Genomic DNA, 13420 nt, shown 5'->3' on the forward strand with positions numbered 1-13420 from the left:
CCCACTGCTGCATCTCCGCTTTCTTCAGCTTGGATGGAGCAGAGCCACCCAAGCTGCTGGCAGCTGATTGAATGGGGAGGACGAGGAGGAGAAGAAGAGTGGTAAGGCTTTGTGCCAGTCAGCTGGCTAAGTGAGGAGTAGGTCGGGCAATGGTGGCTGGTTGGCTAGGAAGGGGAGATCATGGTCGCTCGGGGGATCTGCCAAGCCTCATGGCAGTGGCATTGGCAGCTTCCCCCACCTGGCCTGTTTCCCCAGCTCTGTACAAGATGCTTGGCAGAACTCCCCCTGCACCCCTGATCGGACCCACGCAGCACCTTCTTTCCAGATCCACCGCAGTCCTCCGTCATGTCCTCCACTGCCGCGTGCAGTCCCACAAACAAAAGAAGTTTGTGGGCAGTCCCACAAACAAAAGAAGTGGGACTAAAAAAAGTTCAATCAATCAATTCCAACTTTGCAAGATCTTTTTTTTTCCCGTGAGAAGTTGGAATTGATTGATTGAACTTTTTTAGTCCCACTTCTTTTGTTTGCGGGACTGCACATGGCGGCGGAGGACTCGGAGTCGCAGCAGAGGGATGAAAGAGCCACATGCAGCTCCGGAGCCGTGGGTTGCCAACCCCTGGCCAATCTAGATCCTTGGGAAGGACTCAATAGACAGATCAACATGTCAAATTGAAATTAAACATCTGGCTATGTGACAAATTAAGAGGCAAAATCTAGATCACAGCTATGTGTAAAGTTTCTTGCAAGTAGCCCCATTTAATCAGGATTGAGTATGCATGGAAATGTGGGTAAATATGCACATGCATATATTTTGTCATTCTGCAGAGCATAGCAGTTTCCAATTATTCAGTGGGATTAAGTTCTGAAATGGGGGTCTGTTTGGCTGCAACCCCATAATGCAACAATTAAAGAAGACAATACAGTTATAAAAGGGTAACTTTTCAGAGTCACAGAGACCGATGCCAAGAAAAATCAAATAATAATCTGTCATTTCTACTGCAGTGACAGAGAGAACAGTTGTATAAAACAACATCAGAACTAGCCAGGATGATTCATTGATAATAGAATGGGTGACAAACCTTCCAGAGATTGGTGGGAAATAACTTCCATAGGAGCAAACAAAGTGAAGAGGGAAAAAAATATTTCTGGCATCCAAGTAATAAAGATTTGTTCCAGTTGTGAACCCTTTGAGAACATTTTACAGTGTTCTGCTAGAATGGCTTCTGATTCATGCCCTTTTAATGACTTTCTCACTTAATTGAAAGACAATATGCCAAAATTTAGTAACAACGTAATTTTGACTCCATGATTGAATTTGCCCCTTATGGGGGAGGGGAGCCAATGATATCCAGCAGTTTCTTTTTGGTCAGGTCATGGGGACCCATTTCAGCTGCTAAAGGGCATGCTTCCAATGCAAAATTCCTGCCAAAAGAAATTCTTTCTAAATTCCAGTCAATTAAAATACATTTAAAGGGCAGCCGCTTTGGAGCAAAACACAAAGCAAAAACTGCCTACAACTTTTGAAGGCATCATCACATGAAAGTCACTCCGCTTGTCAAACAAGATAATTAAAGTCACACATGGCTGTTATTATTTTTGTCCAAGGGGGTGGAATCTCTGTGCGGCGCCTGTGTGCAGTCAGGAACTCAGATGACATGTTGGGCACCACCTTAAAAGAGACAAAGGCAGGAGTGTTGGTCCGGGTGTCAATTTTCGGCTCTTGGTTCTTTAAACCATGTGCGTTTGGCTGCTGGCCCTCCGGTGGAGCTATGTACAAATGTTGACAGAACACAGTGGCATTCGTTAAGCTGGATCTTGGGAAGTGAGCGATTAAAACTCTAGAGGAAGATCTTAGCACTTCAGACCTTCCCTTCTCTCCCCTTCTCCCCCTCATCTTCACAGCTTTCACAGAGTGAAAGTGAAAATGCTGAGCTTAGCCAAACAGGAGCACTGACCTTTTCCTCTGCCTTGTTCTAGGTAAGGTCCAACTTCTTTGACTTCGTCTTTTTTGCCACATGTTTTAAATCTCTTTGTAGAAGAGGAGCTTTTAAAAGAAAGGAGGGGGGAAGGTGCGATGGTGGTGAAAGGCAGTATTCATGTTTGCAATTTAATCTGAGAAGTGATGAGATTATCTTGGGCCAGCAGAGAGATGATATACACCAGAAACTGTGCACCATCCAATGTTAGCTTTACCTTTCCGAAGTTCCATTTTTAGGGGTTGAAAAGTTCAGGAATCTGAAAGATATTTGAAAGGTACCTTTTGACCCAGTAGTGAAGACTTGTGAAATTCCCTTTGGATCGCCTCCGAATGATCCTCAGCTGAGATTCTGAAGTTTATTGCCTGGTTTTACTTGTGAAACTTTATTGTTCCATCTGAGTAGTTAATCACTGTCTTAGTTTTAATGCATGCTAAAGGCTTCAGAAAAACCTGTTTGACCTGAGGTTATTATTTAACTTGAATGGCTTTTGGATAGGGAAATATTTTCTTTATGGCATATGGTACAGTAAAAAAAAAATCCCTGATGGAATGATAGAATGGGATATTAAGTAACTTCCATAACATAACTGAATATGTTATTCGTGTTTTTTAAATGATAGATTAAATTGCAATATCTGGTGAGTTTATTAATAGTATTCCCTCCAGTTCTTCCATGCAGAAACCTTATTGTAAGTCTTGGGGTCTCTTGTAAGAGTAAGCAAGACTCTTTCATGTGAAGGGATTATGTTACTGTTGAGTCCTCGGTTAATGGCAATGACTTCACTTCTGTAGTTTCAGGAACTCTTTATTAGCCTTCAGTAGCCCCCGTTACAACACTGAGGAGTACTAACCTCTCAGCCTCTCTTAAAGACAATCCCCAGGCCAAAAAGCAACATTTAGGTGCGCAGCGGGCCTCGCGCATGCGCGCGAATGCCGGCGCCAGCCAGTCTGGTCCCGAGCAGCTTGCAACTTCCTGGGACCATTGCAACGTCCCGAGCCTGCCTTTGCAGCTCAGGACATAACACCCCTTCCCCCCGGCTAAGACTACATGAATAATTACACGTGACCTCAACACGAGCGTAGTGTGTCAACCCCTGCTCAAATGGTGCCATGCTATAATTCTGGGGATTAATTCCCCAGTGTCCCTCTTTCCAGCTTCCACAGAAACACCCTCTTACTGTTTTTGCTTTGCCAGCAGAGTTATAAAATCTTCAAGATATTTGGGAGATCTCTTAGCTCTCTGTGATCTTCTTAGACCCTGATAATTCCCAGGTACACCTTGTCCAGAGGATGCTATAGGTTCACCCCCTTTCTCAAACCCTGGTGGTCCCCATGGACCATGCCCCGTTGCCTGGCCTGCTTGCTTGCCCACCGGGCTCGTCAGACCAGGACTTTGTTCTCTCCCTAACCTGGTTGACCTGCCTAGTTGCAGGCTTTCTGGCCCCTCTAGAAGGCTGCCACTGTTGGGCAACTCTGAAGAGGCTCTCAGGCCCACACTGGACCTATCGTGAGGCTGCCTTCCTCTACTCCCCAGTTCCATAGTAGGACTGTCTGTGATTTCAGTACTGTCCCAAAACTCAGTTGTCCCCTCCGTTGAACCAGAGGGTTCAGAATTTGGATTTGGCCCTCCTATGACTTCCCTGTGTGAGTGTCCTTTTCTGAGGACAGTGGCAATGTTGGGCCAATTGGATTGATTATGTGCCAGCTCTCTTGCAATGTTTGAGTTATTAGGATGCTCCCGGTTGTTCTCCCTGACTGGAGTGCTGAAAGGTGTGAGTGGGTAATGATTATGCCCCCGGGGTGACTCCCTGGCTGGAGTAGGCGCTGTAGCCTGTGTACTAGCTGGTTCCCCTGAATCCCTGTTCGGAACACTCGCGGAATCTTGTGACTGGCCGTCAGTGGCCTCTCTATCAGTGCCTGGCTGCTGCCAACACCCTTCCCTTTGCCCGTATAGGTCCCCCCTGCCCCCCTGGAAAAGACCCAGGAGTCTCAGAAAGTGAGTCCAGTCTTGTACGCAGCTGGTCGATATGCCGTCGCAGGATATGACCGTCGTTCAAGGAGACCTCGTATGACAAGGGACCTGTAACCTTACATACTACAGCAGGAACCCACAAGTGACCAGGCCCATAGTTACGAGTCCAAACCGGGGCGCCCATTAGTAATTGCCTCAGTGCCCTGGGCTGTGAAAACTGAGGTGGCAGTCTGTCCGGATGCAGCTGGTCAAGTTTAGTAGTGAGTTTGCGCCCCCAGCGAAGTTCAGCTGGGCTTCTCCTGGTAGAAGTGGAAGGTGTGGTGCGGTAAGCAAGGAGAAAATTAGCCAACCTGTGATGCCAGTCCCTATAGGTCAGTTTCTTTAAAGCATCCTTGGTGATACGGACCATCCGTTCAGCCATCCCGTTGGTGGAAGGGTGGAAGGGCGCAGAGGTGGTGTGACGAATCATGTTGGCCTGTAAGAAAGCTTGGAATTCAGAAGAAGTCAATTGAGGGCAATTATCAGACACCAAAACATCCGGAAGCCCATGTGCAGCAAAAATCCCCCTCAGTACTTGGATAGTCTTTGCAGTGGTGGTGGAAGAGACAGGTACAACCTCAAGCCATTTTGAATAGCTATCAACCAGGACCAAGAAGAATTGACCCTGAAAGGGCCCAGCGTAATCGATGTGCACCCTAGACCATGGAGACTGTGTTTCTTCCCATCTATGCACAGGAGCCTGAGGCATTTCTGGGCGTGAGTGCTGACAAAGGTGGCAAGCGTGCACCTTAGCCTCAATTTCCTTGTCTAACCCAGACCACCACAAATGGCTGCGCGCAAGCACCTTCATTCGTACAATGCCAGGATGACCCTCGTGAAGGGAACCTAAGACCCTAGACCTCATTGAGGTAGGAATGACAACTCTGCTGCCCCACAGCAGACAACCCTGAAAAGTGGATAACTCGTTCCTTTTCAGCCAGAAACTCTGAAACTCAGTGCCTGGACAACTCTCTGGCCATCCAGACAAAACCCAGGATAAGACACGAGAAAGTGTGAGATCTGTGGCTGATTCAGCAGCCACATCCCTGGCATTTAAAGGTGACTCAGGCAGCGCCTGAATGGAAAGGATGTTGATGGCAGGGGCAGGATCAGCCTCTACTACTTGTAAAGGTAATCTACTGAGGCCATCAGCATGGCCCATTTCTTTGCCAGGTTTGTGAATTAAAGAAAAATCATAGGCTGACAGAACGATTGACCATCTCAACATCCTGGGGGAGATGATATGGGGAGTTTGTTTGTTTGTGGTAAACAACCCCAACAAAGGCTTATGATCAGTGTAGACCGTGAAATGTCTGCCATATAAAAAATCATGGAATTTTTTAATTCCAGCAACAACAGCTAAGGCCTCCCTGTCTATCTGGGCATAGTTTCGCTCAGCAGAAGACAAGGTTCTGGAGTAATACGCAACAGGAACCTGAGTTCCACCCGGTCTGAGGTGGCTGAGTACCGCTCCTACTCCATAAGGAGAAGCATCACAAGCGATGCACACAGGAAGAGTTTCATTAAAATGTGCAAGTACATTGTTAGATGTTAGCAAGGCCTTAACCTCATTGAAGCTTGCTTCATGGGCTTGTGACCACTGCCACACTGCCTGTTTGTCCAGAAGCCTATGAAGCGGTTCAGCTACATTAGCCTTGTTAGGAATGAATGAATTATAGAAATTCAAGAGGCCCAGGAAAGCTTGTAGTTCGGGCTTGGACTTAGGCCTAGGAGCTTGCATGATAGCTTCTAACTTGGACTCAGCAGGATGAATCCCATTGGCATCAATTTTGAATCCCAGAAAATCTGTAGAAAGCACCCCAATTTTACATTTGTCCTTTTTAAGCTCGAGTCCTGTTTTCCGGAATCGCAGCAGGACAGCCCTCAATCTCTCAGCTAAGTGTTGAATGGAGTCTCCAGCAATTAAGACATCATCAAAATAAGGGCAAACTCCTGGTATACCCCTCAAGGTATTTTCCATTACACTTTGGAAAATTCCAGGAGCCACATTTACTCCAAATTGTAGCCTTTTGACTTTAAAATGCCCCCCTGTGAGTTACAATGGTTTGTGCTACAGCAGCAGCTTCATCAACAGGTAACTGTTGATAAGCCTGTGCTAAGTCAAGCTTTGCAAAAACACCCCCCCCCGAGGGAAGCCAGAATATGGCTGACTACAGGTACAGGATAGGCATGTTGTTGCAATGCCTTATTTAGAGTGCATTTGTAGTCTGCACAGATGCGAATGTCCCCATTAGCCTTAAGAGGCGTGACTATGGGAGTTTCCCAAGGACTGGAGTCAACAGGTTCTAAGACTCCTTGCTGAATCAATTTGTCCAATTCAGCATCAATTTTCCCTTTTAAAGCAAAAGGTACCCTTCTTGCTTTTACTCTGATAGGAGTGACAGTGGGGTCCAACTTCAAAGAAACTGGGGCCCCTTTGTATGTGCCCAGCTGTGGGCTGAAAATATCTGAAAATTCTTTGCAGACTTCCTGTAGATCTACTGTTTGCAAGCTATTGAGCCCTGTAACTTGTATTCCCAAGGCCTCAAACCAATCGAGTCCTATGAGACTCGTGCGCTCACCCCCCACTATCAATACATCTAATGGACCTTCAAAATCCTTATGCTGTACGTTAAGGGTGGCCTCCCCCTTAACACACACTTTGGAGTTTTGAAAATCTGTTAGCACTATATTAGAAGGCCTCAGCTTGGCCTGGAATCCACTACCAGAACAAATCTTTCTGAATGTGTGAATGGAAATGATTGAAAGTGCAGACCCAGTGTCTAGTTCCATGACCAATGGAACTCCTTGCAACTTCACCTTAAGTGAGTTTCTTTTTGAGTGGCTTGTGTGTGCCTGTCCTATAAATGCTTCTTCACGAAGCACAGAAACCCACCCTGTTCTGGCTGGGGACCCTGGTACCTTTCAGGTGCAATTCTTCTCGGGGTTGTACCTTCTGATGGCCCAGACACACAGCTGCTATGTGGCCTTGCTTCCCACATGCTCTACAGATTGCAGAACGGAACTTGCAGTCGGTCCTCTTGTGGCAACCTCCACACCCGAAGCACTTGGGTACAGCTGAAGACTTTTCTTTGCCTTCCTTCTGCTTTCCTTCTTTAGTTGGGTAGAGATGATCTACTTCTTCATCAGGTTCCTCTTCCGAGCTTCCTTGGACTCCCTCATGGTGCATAGAAACAGGTTCTGGAGTGCTTCTGATAGGGCTCATATTCTTGATTGCCCCACCTGCTGCCTCTTCTGCAGTAACCTCTCTCAAAGCATCTTGGAGCGATATGTCTTCTTTAGCAAAAAGTCTTTGCTGCACATCTCTGTTCCTCAGCCCACATGCAAATCTGTCTCTCAGCCTTTCCTCTAAGTCTTTAAACTCGCAAGGCTTAGCTGCTCTTCTCAATGCAGCAATGTACTCTTTAGCTGATTCACCAGCCCGTTGATCCCTCTGTTCAAAAGTGTGTCTCCATGAAATAACAGACAACTTGGGCTGAAAATGTTCTTTTAGTAATTTCTTTAAATCTGTGTAGGTAACGGATTCAAGAGGTGCAGGGGCTACTAAATTTTCAGCAATTTCAAATGCATCTTGACCACAAACACACAGCAGGGTGGTGGCCTTTAAGCCATCTTCTCTCACTTGATTTACTCTGAAATAATTTTCTGCTCTGGCCACATAAGATTCCCATCTTTCTGGATGTGTAACATCAAACTCAGAAAGTTTCCCTATCTTTGCCATCTTCAGTAATGCAGGAAGAGTCTATCAGCCAGCTTACCTCCAACGAAGCTGTATTGGCAGGCAGTTGCTGAGTTTAACGCCGTTTCCTCGCTGTCTCAGGACTCCAGGGTAAGCTTACAATTCTTTGTTTTAATTGTAAGGCATCCCACCTTCGTCGCCAGTGTTACGTCCTCGGTTAATGGCAATGACTTCACGAAGCATTCTGTAGTTTCAGGAACTCTTTATTAGCCTTCAGTAGCCCCCGTTACAACACTGAGGAGTACAAACCTCTCAGCCTCTCTTAAAGACAATCCCCGGGCCAAAAAGCAACATTTCGGCACGTGGCGCGCCTCGCGCATGCGCGCGAACGCTGGCACCAGCCAGTCTGGTCCCAGGCAGCTTGCAACTGCCCGGGACCATTGTAACGTCCCAAGCCTGCTTTTGCAGCTCAGGACATAACAGTTACCACAAGACCAATTTGTGTAAACTGTGCCTGGTCAATCTCTAATGTCCAACTACCATTCAGTTTACACCAACCTGAAACATTTAAGAAACCCTTTGCCAAAATAAATTCTGGCACTCCGCAAAATAATATTTTTTAAAACAATTTTCCAACCAACTTCAACATGTGAGTTCAACTGTTTCTTTATCCTTTGATGTATTTTGGAAAATGTGCAAATGCTATCTTAACTATTAAAATCTGCAGTTGGAGGACTGGAATGCTGTAAGCTTTCTTTTGACTGAATGTCATATATTCATGAAGCTAGTTCAATCTGGTTCAGTGGAACAGCTTGTTTCAGTCAGTACTATGCATCATTACTGTGAAATGAAACTAGTTTTATAGAAACTATTTATCAGCATATAGGCTGTCCAGTGTCCACTTAATGCTGAATGATAGGAATATAGAGCAAAATACCAATAAACAGAAAAGCACGTGGGAATATTGCCCTTAAAGATTCACAATCTGGAGTCCAAAATATACAAACACCACCCCTCTCTCATATACACATATCAACATAAATATATATGAAATGGGATTATGGTGTCCTGACACCCAGCCCTGCTCTGCCAAGAAGCAGGGAAGAGATATTATCTACAGTTGTCTCCATTTCCCTATTTTTATCTTCATAATGCTTCTGTGATAAAATTGTAGTGGCTTTTTTATGGTCTACAGTCATCCAGTGAGCTTCATAGCTGTGAAACTGAACTTGTTTATTCAAGCAGGACAGTCTGTTCACTAGAGTCAGGATGAGTGACACATGGCCTGACAGATAGCATGGCCAATGATGTGGGATAGTCAGTGATTAGAAGACAACTAGAAGATCACGATCCATTGCTTATTCCTGAACTATGATGATGGTCCCTAAAACAAAAAAAGACGAAGACCTCTTTCCTTTTAGCTTGAAGAACACTAGATGATATTTTGAATTCAGTGGTATAAAGGCTTCAGTTCCTGAGAATTGTGCAGTACAAATATGTCAAATAATGTTCATATCTTCCTGATACCAATAAACCTAAAGATCACACAATGTTGGATGGACAATAGGGCTCCATCTTCATCTCAATAAATGAACAATTTGCTAATTTCCAGCAGAGCTAAATAAAAATGTCATGTCAAAGGACAACTGAAAGGAGCTACTGTTCCAGAGAGATTTGTGAGGTTTGTGCAGGAAAACCATTAAAAAAGCCAAATGCCTCAAGTGTGTCTAATTTATTTCAATATATTTGCTGGAAATTCTTTTTATTGGAAGATTGCTGATTTTTTCCCCCCAGAAAAAATGTAGCTGCACTGCACTCTAAAGAGCCCATTGACAGTTAGGAAAGAACCTTTAGAAGACAGACACTGAATTCCTTTCAAGGTGGAGTGATTCAGTCTAGGGAACAAAATAGCAAGCACCCTTCCTTCTCCCCAGTTTATGGGAAATCTACAGGAGCTTGGCTACAGTACTGATTATACAACAGTGACTATCTTTTTTACTGCATACTGAATATCATATACATAACCTATTAGACATCCTGATAATCTTCTCATATTGGACCACTTCCTCAGTTCCTTGTTACTGATCATGCTGGTTGGGAGCAAAATTAAAAACATCTGGAATGTATCAGGTTCCTTTTCCTTACATTAGAACCAGTGGTGGGATTCAAATACCTCAACATCTGGTTCTCTGCGTGGGTGCAGGCCTGGGCCTCCAAGGCCTAGAATGGACTTCCAGAAGTGACATCCATGCACTTCCTGTGGGCTGTTCTAAGCCTGGGAGGCCTCGTCCAGGCTTCCGAGGCCTAGAACGGACTTCCAGAAGTGACATCCACGCACTTCCAGTGGGCAGCTCTAGGCCTGGGAGGCCTCCTCCAGGCCTCTGAGGCCTAGAACAGAGTTCCAGAAGCAGCATGGGTTCAGCCAGTTCTCTGATCTCAACAAAATTTAGCTACCGGTTTTATCGAACCAGTGTGAACTGGCTGAATCCCATCATTGCTTAGATAGAACAATGATGGACACCTCTTTTTGGAGATTGCAAAGGGCGGCAAGACAATCCAAAATATGACACATATATCTTGTGTCATGAATATAAGCTGCAGTAGATTTACAAAGATCCATTAAACAAGCAGCAGAAGCTTGTGTCTTTGCTAGGCTGGGAAACAAGTAGTTTACAAAAAGGGCAAGTAATGGTAAGCTTTAACGCACCCAGGTTAATGCACCTTCAAAAAAATTTAAGGATACAATTCTAACAATCTAAAAAGAAAAAGCAAAAAAAAAAAAAAGCAAAAACCTTGACAGGAGTTTATAAAGTATAAGTTAAAAATGGACTAAGGGGACAGTTAAATTGGAGTGTTGCCTTATTTAAAATACTTTTGAATTAATTATAGAAATAAGATAAACACTGGGAAAGAGGATTGTTTAAACTTGCTAAGGAGCATGATTGACTGACTTTATTAAACAAAGAGATTAAGTGGAGAAAGAAAGGAAATAGAAAGTTGTGAAAAGTCATGTGATGAGAGAAGTACAGGATGCTGAAAAGATTAAAGAGTTATGGACAGAGAAAAAAGCTCTTTTTTATTTCTCCTTTTTGAATTTCAGTTTAGAAAAAAGAAAAATGGCTACTACTACTACTAAGGCAGCAAAAGTTACAGAAGGGAGGATAGGATCATCTAAAAAAAGGATATGAAATACCTCAGAGTCTTTACAAATGATGTTTGAAGAATTAAGGAAGAGTGTTACTGTATCAATGTATGCATCAGTTGAAAAAGAGCCCTGGCTACTATCGAAAAGAGAATTGAGTACAGATTTACAAATATGGAAGAAAGAATGAATAAACAACTGGGAGAATCAAGAGAGATTAAACAAATCAAAGAGAGGAAAAAAATAAAAATTTTGGAAAATAAGATAGAAAAATAAATAGAGGGAAAAGGATTTAGACAGTGCGGCAGTATTGGAATTAAGAGTCAAAGAATTTTGTTTAAGACTAAGAGCAGTTCCACAGGAACCTAATGAAGAAATTTGCGATTTGTAGACTCTCTTTGAGAAAGCCAAACTTGTGGGTGGTGCAAATCTTTGAGACTGATATTTTGGAATGGGTACGAAGTTGTTGAAATGCTCAGCTGATTGTCTCTTTACATTACCTTTGATTTGCACATTATTTTATTCCCACTACTCTGAGAGTTCTGGGCTTCTCCGATCACAAGCACCATCTTTCTTGTGAAAGGGCTACTGTAGCTGGGGTTGCTTCAGTTCGCTGTCATCTGGAATTGAGGAAGATTGGAGAATGTGGGCAAAGCAGGAAGAAGAGAAGACAAGGAGATAAAAAGACAGGCAGTTCAACACATCAACACCAGTTCATGTGAATTGGACTGAACTAACTAGTTAAGAAGTAAAACACAGTAAACCCAAGAACGTAATAGCATGAGGCTAGGAAAGGAAACATAGCTAAAACTTATTTACATCAGCATCCTTCCCTATATCTCTCTGTATTTTTCTATCCTTGTCAGCTACTTCTGTCTTCACCACATCCATATATTATTTTATTCCTTAAATCCTCACCTCCCTCTTTATGAGGATCTCATCAACTACATCCAACCTTGACTTCCTTAGTCTCCCCCTTTCTTTTGACCTGTTCCCTCTTACTTCATATGTTTGTTTTGTCATTTAATCATTTTTTGCTCTTTCCATGTGACCAAATTCCCACAACATAGTTCTTTCATATCAGTCAACATTTGTGTATTTATTCCACTTTCAATCATCCATCACCCGTTCTTTCCTGATTCACTTTCCTAATGCAACCTGCAGTTTTAGGAAGACATTTTTCTTGGTCCTTGGCAAGAGAAGGATTAAATTCTCCTGTTTGTGTTTTAGTATCGCTATTTGTCTGGTGCTTCCAGAGCTGCTAGTTATTTACTGCGTAACTAAAGACATAAAGTGCATTTATATTATTTTAGAGTTTGCTGTGAGGATGGAATTCCATCTGGAAATGAACATCAAGTCAATGGCTATTTTTAGAATAATTATATTAGCCATCCAGAGTAATTCAGTTGAGATGGGTGGCCATGTTATTTTAGAAACAAAGAAATGCTACAATTTTTCATATGTCACCATACTTCAATTTTTTGATGCTTTCTTTAGCTAATCATGAATTGTAATATTTCCTCGGTCAAAACTATTTTCAGTTTGCATTTCCACAGATTTTTTGCTGTATTTTTTTAATTAATATTATAAATCTGTAGTGGAAAGCTGGAAAAATGAGAGGCTTTTTAAAAATAAAATCATAACACTTGCAGGAAGCTTGTTCAGAATCCCAGTTTTCATAATAATGAAGCAATATTTTGATCCTCACTTTTTCAAACCTAAGATTTATAGCACAAGCAAGAACTTGGTATTTTCTTTTTACATGCTTAACTTTGCTTCTTATTCTGTTTTTTCCTTGACTCGTGCTTTATTCCATACAGTACACAGTGCTGTGCATTTTGATAAGTTTGCAACCGGAGGGAAATCAATGAGCAGGTGCAAATTCAAATCTTTACCAAGGAAATAATGAGATCTATTTGGGGACAAAATTTAGATGCTGAATCGATTGAATCGATTCAAATAACCTGCTAATGTGTGGCAGATTGTAAAATGCTTCACAATTCAACTTCATTTATGTGCTGAAAACATGGGCTGTAGGAAGTTTCACTGACAACCATGGGACTCATATCTGGTTGAAAATGGATAGAATTGCACTTCTGTCTTTAGTAATGGAAGTTTTAGACCTTTCTGTGAAGACAATATGCCCTTTCATAATACAACTTTAACTGGATTGAGTGGGAGAAGCCATAGTTATATACAGGGGTCTGCAACCTTGACAACTTTAAGACTTGTGGACTTCAGCTCCCAGAATTCCTCAGCCAGCTACGAGAGCTGAAGTTCACAAGACTTAAAATTGTCAAGGTTGCAGACCCCTGGTTATATACATTTACTTTATATACAGAAAGCTTTAATATATTGTGATTTGTGTTTTCAGTAACACAACTACAAACATCATAGTGTCTTGGGTGTTGATCTCGGTTTCAAAATCCTGACCCGAATGGGAATTTTTATTTTGCTGGGACTCAATAACATTTGTTTTGGCAATAATTTTCTGCTTTGCTCATACTGAATCATTTCCTTGGGTTAGTCAGTACAGTGACTACCCCAGCAGGTTTTTAAAAAGAAAAATATCCCAGCAGCTAAGCTGAA

At 42.8% G+C, this 13420-nt stretch overlaps 1 protein-coding gene across 11 annotated transcripts in view; it reads left to right on the plus strand.

The window, feature by feature from the left end:
* The first annotated feature begins 1762 nt into the window (after positions 1-1762).
* The window catches only part of NCKAP5 (NCK associated protein 5), a 656435-nt gene continuing 644777 nt past the window's right edge, over positions 1763-13420 (plus strand). For all 11 annotated transcript variants that reach the window (XR_005554850.1, XM_039328230.1, XM_039328233.1 and 8 more), the window contains exon 1: positions 1763-1977. The gene's annotated coding sequence lies outside the window, so the exon portion shown is untranslated. The remainder of the gene's footprint in view (positions 1978-13420) is intronic.

Source organism: Crotalus tigris, unplaced genomic scaffold, assembly GCF_016545835.1.
Source record: "Crotalus tigris isolate CLP2741 ecotype Arizona unplaced genomic scaffold, ASM1654583v1 scf7180000024374.3283719, whole genome shotgun sequence".
In the NCBI taxonomy this organism is placed as follows: Eukaryota; Metazoa; Chordata; class Lepidosauria; order Squamata; family Viperidae; genus Crotalus; species Crotalus tigris.